This window comes from Panicum virgatum, chromosome 9N (assembly GCF_016808335.1).
Source record: "Panicum virgatum strain AP13 chromosome 9N, P.virgatum_v5, whole genome shotgun sequence".
In the NCBI taxonomy this organism is placed as follows: Eukaryota; Viridiplantae; Streptophyta; class Magnoliopsida; order Poales; family Poaceae; genus Panicum; species Panicum virgatum.
Genome location: NC_053153.1, coordinates 46,035,811 through 46,041,810, shown reverse-complemented (window position 1 = coordinate 46,041,810; position 6,000 = coordinate 46,035,811).

Here is a 6,000-nt window from a genome sequence, read left to right as displayed (position 1 = left end):
GGAGCCCGTACACCCCGGCGACTTTATGTACCTCCTACGCCCCATACTGAACGTGGAGGATTACTAAAAGGCTCGAACAGGGCTGTCACCACCTGCCGGCTACCTCTACAAACCATGGGTATAGTTGATATCCAGCAACTCTTAGCTAATCTAGACACCACGTCTACACTAGTAAGGGATACTCTAGTGTCCCGCGCGGAGCCCCCACCCTTCGGATGGACAGACATCACACTAGAGCAATCATACGAATACTGGAGCAGTTGATAGAGTTCTAAGAACAAAAGACTAACCATCTCCAGCACAGGGCAATCATGCAATGCAAGCATTGAATAATAACGCAACCATGACAAGAAGCATATAGTTGATAACTCAGAATATACTTCAAGCAGATATCAGTAACCATAGTCTAATTCAATTACAAACGACCGAATATTACAAGAGAGAGCTAGAGATGAACCCATACCAGACTCTCGAGCAACTCCGGCGACTCGATGACTCCTAGACTTCTCCTAAATTCCACTAAGCCTAAAGACTATGCAAGGAATGCAAGAGAGGAGATGAGAGGTGTGTGGTGTGTGTGTGTCCTATTCTCCAACCCCCCCTCCTTGTATTTATAGCAGTGAGCCATGGGGTGAAGCCTTCACAACCGACGTAGGGGACCAATGGGGAGACGCCACGTGCCCTAGTTGAGGTGGTAGGGCCCACAGGCCAGGTCGGCCGACCAGGTAGGTCGGTCGGCCTGCCCGGGCCACCAACCGCCCCCAACTTCTTCTGGCAGGCTGTCTTGGGTCTCCTTGTCTGATCCACGTTGGGGTTGGCCTGTCTTGACTTGTTTGAATTGGGTTCTTGCATCACTTTGGGTCCATCTGAGCCTGAATCGGTGCTCTGATAATTTCTGTGATTTTATGTCGGGCCAAAGTGTGCTTGTAACCTGCATATTAGCTTAAAACACAACTTGCATATTCTAAATGGTAAAGTGTGGTTTAGGGACTTTATTGGATAAGGATGCGTGTAAGAAATGCAAACTCTCATGATTTTCTGATCAAGTTGACGCCTGGAAATAGTCGTTAGTGAGCGTCAACAACGAATTCATCAAAGAAAGAAATAATCTCAAAGCATTTATCAAGATATGCATTTAAAGACCCACTATAACATTGGCATACCTTGGATACTTGCTACACCACAAGAAGTGAATCTCTATAGGTTTCAACATGCTTCATGCCCATAGATTGCAAAAATCCCAAGCCAAATAGAAGTGCTTCATATTCAACTTGATTATTCATGCATTCCTCTTCCGACTGGTTTGAGAACTCAAAAACAGCACTATTCGGAGCAATAAAAACAATACTGATCCCTCTTCTATCATCACAAACTGATCCATCAAATTACAACTTTCAAGGTGTGCAAGTAATATAGCTGACTTCCAAATCATGCTCATCATTAATCCGATGCTCAATAATAAAATCCGCTATAATTTGGCCCCTCATAGCTTTCAAAGACTCATAGGCCAAATCATATTCAACATGTGCATAAGCCCATTTTCCGATTCTTCCACTAAAAATCAGCTTTTGTAGCATATGCTTAATAACATTGGCTTGACAAGTAACTATGCAAGTACTAGATAATAAATAATACCTCAACTTGGTACAAGCATAGTACAAAGATAAGCACAACTTTTCAATAAAAGTATAATTTGTTTCTGCATCAATAAGTTGTCGGCTTACATACGTAATAATATACTCCTTGCCTTCGATTTCTTGAGTCAAAACAACACCAATAACTTTATCTTCCATAGCCACATAAAGTCTAAAAGGAACCCCTCTCCTAGGTGCCTTGAGAATCGGTGGTGAAGATAAATAATTCTTGATCTTCGCAATTGTTTTTTCTGTTTTGCCCCCCAAGTAAATTTGGCTTCACATTTTGACCAAAGAATAGGAGTAAAAACATCTATCTTTCTGGACAAATTACATATAAATCTTCTCAAGAAACTCATCTTGCCCAACAGCTTTTGCAAATCCTTCTTGCAAGTAGGATCCTCAACCTCCCTTATGGCTTCAACTCACTTTGGATCAATCTTTATGCATTTCTCATGAATAATGAAACCCAAGAATTTTCGAGCCGATACACTAAATGCACACTTGTGGATTCATCTTTAAACCATACTTACGCCTCCTCTCAAGAGCAAGTTTTAAATCAACTAAATGATGACTCAAACCGGCCGATTAAATCACAATATCATCAATATAAACCTCCAAGAAAACACCAAGAAGTTCATGGAAGATTAAATTCATGGCCCTCTGATAAGTACCGCCAGCATTCTTTAAACTAAAAGTCATAAAAACCCACTCAAACAAACCAACAAAACCAGGACATCTAAAGGTCGTTTTGGACATATCCTCTTCGGCCATAAATATCTGATTGTAACCTGCATTACCATCAAGAAAATTGATAACACATGTCCAGAAGCCTCATTGATCAACATATCGGCTATAGCCATAGGATATTCATCTTTAGGTGTAGCTTTGTTAAGATCTATAAAATCAATGAAAACTCTAATTTTGCCCAAATCTTTCTTCTCGATGGGAACAATGTTAGAGATCGACCTTGCATAATGACAAGACCTAATAAATCTAGTATTTAATAAATGGTTAATTTCTTCTTTCATTTGGTCATACTTGATATGTTGACTAGCAGGTTGTTTATAAGGTTTAAAACCGGCCTTAATTGATAGCCGATGCTCATCCAAATCACGATTCAAACCAGGCATTTCAGAATATTCACATGCAAAACAATCGACATATTCTTTCAATAACTTTATTAAATTGGCTTTATAATCAGCCGATAAAATTGCGTTTACAAAGGTCGGCCTAGGAATAAACCGTCTCCAATATCTAACTTTTTCTAAATGATCAACCAATGTAAAACCTTGGCCTAGCTTATTTATATCATCAAAGTCCTCAATGGCCTCGCAAATATCATTCATCCATGCCCGATACTTCCCAATGCGCTATTGCAGCTAGTCTGACCAGTCTGATACACCGATCTAACCAGTAGGCCGATCTGACCGGTCAGCCCCGTGTGGCGACCTGATGCATCCAGTAGAAGATGTAGTCAATTTTCCATCGCCATCGGCTTTAGAATAGCAAGGACAAAACCATCCTTAGTGCAGCTGATCAACTCATAATCGGTTAGATCCAAGCACGATAAGCACTTGATGTTGTCATGCGCACCAACAGAATCTGAATCGGTGGTTGCAATGTAAGAAGAAGTGTCACCATGCACCACCTCAATTACATCACCGATCCACTGAATAAGAAAATGGTGCAATGAGGAAGGCACGCTCTGATTGGCATAAATCCAATCGCACCCAAGTATCAAGTTAAAGTTACCTGGCACCTCGGAGACGAAGAAGGCTATCTCAATCATCTTGCTTCCTATGGTTAACTTCATAGAGGAAACCCCACTAGCACCAATGGGATCGCCTCCGCCAATGCCGCTGACCATCACGTTCATCTTGATTAGCTCTTCATCCGTTCCTCCAAGCTTCTTGTACAAAGAATAGGGCATTAAGTTCACAATTGCCCCACTATCCACAAGCATGTGAGAAACCGGCTTCCCATTGATGTGCCCCTCATATAAAGAGCTTTCAAGTGGTTTTCTGATTCCTTGGGCTTCTGAAATATAGCTTCATGCAGCCCAAAGTACAATTGAGCAGCTTCCTCCTTTGAAATCACCAAGTAATCTTCAGAGAAGTGTACAATATTAATCTCCATGTTGCTATGCTCAGGAGAAGCCTCATAATCCACCAACTCCTCATCATCATGCACCAGAGGAGCTGTTGGTGCTTTTGTTGAGCCAATAGTCGAAGTGGGTGCAGCTTTTTTGGCTTTCTGCTCTGCTGCAGGCTCGACCGGTCTGACTAGTTGTTCTAGGTGGTCAGACCGGTCTGCTATACCGGTCAGAGTAGTTGGCTGGGGCAGTCTAACCAGTCCTGCTGGCTAGTCAATCATCTTGACCCACCACGGGCTTATATCTCTCGAAGTGCTCGTCCCTCAGCTTCCTGCTCCTTTTGCTCTTGGCGGCGCAGGCGCTGCAACCTCCACTTATGAGTATCAGTCAACCCCGGTGGGCACCACCTAGGTTGAGTGTACTTGTCCTTGGAGCCACTGCCACTGGCCTCATGATCATTAGACATTGCAGGCCCCTAGGAAGAAGAATTGACCCCCCGAAGGTCATCGGTCCCTTTTGTGCATCTTTGACATTTATTTTAATTTTGCCAACTTGCACAACATCAGCAGCTGCATCCTTCCCAGAATCTACCTGCATAGGCTGAGGTTCATCATTGTTCTCCTTGATGCGGTACATTTGATGCGGAGGGCGAAAGTGGACCGGTCTTTACCGAGACCTGTCTGATCGATCACTGACCGGTCTGACCGGTGTGGGGTGCTCCTCCTGACTAGATTGGTTAGGGCCCAATATGTCATGCACTGGCTATTGTAACCTGTCAAATATAGTTCCTATGGAGTTCCCTTCACCCTAGAAGTGTGATCGATGCGGCATCGGATAACATTGCATCCAAAATGCACCATGCTCCCAATAAGGACATGAAGAATCCAATGCTGACGGCACCCATGGCATGGTAGAATAGACCTTTTGTGGAAGGAACAAGGTCATGACATCACCCCTGCGCTTGCTAGATTCTTCTCGAGGAGATATGGCCCGCCTTGACGTGGAGGTGACCTTGGTCTCTTTTTTAGGGGTCGATCATTTTGAACGGCCTTTGAGTACTTGTTTAGCTGCTGGCCAAAGGTGGGTTTTTGAATTGTAATTCTTCCCTACACCTTTGTCTCATTGGTCTTCCAAGTGCCCCTTTTCGAATGTTTAGGCTTGAAGGTACCAAGTCATCCCTAGGGCCGCCCGGTCTGACCGGTCAGGGAGGCTGGTCTGACCGGTCAGGGTAGCCGATCTGATTGGTCGGTCGTGGACATCAGGCCTACTCACTCAAGTAGAACCCTCTTGCCCCCTGGGTGTAGAAACTTTGACAAATATTTTCAGTGAGTCCTTACCATTAGGAGTCTTCTCCAAAATTACTTCCTTGGCCAGAACCTTGTCATCGACATTTATCGGCCTTTTTCACCAATTATCATATTTTTCCCTTGGCCCCTTTGGCTTGTTCTAGTTGAATAAGTACTTTGGCATTGCTGAGATCAATGATGTGGACAGGGAGTGGAGCCTTGTGCTTCATCTCAGGAAAGGTCAATCGTCCTTCATTTATAGCCAATTGTACCTATCGATGGAAAAAATTACAAACATTAGTGGCATGAGATGAAGAATTATGAAATTTACAATAAGCATGCCGCTTCAACTCCACAAGCGGCGGTATAACATGGGTAATCTTAATGTGTCCTAGTCTCAATAACACATAAAAAATGGGATCACACTTGGACACATCAAAAGTAAATTTCTTCTGCTCTTGCCGATTCTTTTGAGTCGGCTTCAGAGATGAACAAGAGCAAGGTTTGGCCAGAGTTGGCCAAACAAACTCAGTAGTGTATACCTCCTTATCCTCATCGTCCGATGAAATGGAATCATACTCAACAATATGTTTTTCTCTTTTAAATTTATATTCTTGGCCCAAAGCTCTTACTTGAAGCTGATTAACAGAAAAATAATTTGATCACTCAAGCTTCTCTCTAAAATGCGAGCGCAAACCAGCAAGAGCCAAATTAGCCAAGTCTTTTTCAGAAATCGACAAATTCAAGCATCGGTTTTTAATATCTTTAAATCTTTTAAAATAATCATGGATAGATTCATCTCTACCCTGCCTAACCGATGTTAAATCCGTCAATTTAGCTTCATTATCTTCACTATAAAAGTGATCATGAAACTTTTGTTCTAATTCATTCCAAGAGTGGACCGAATTTGGGGGTAAAAAAGAAAACCAAGAAACAACAGTTCTAGTTATTGACAATGAAAACAAGCGAACCCGCAAAGAGTTAC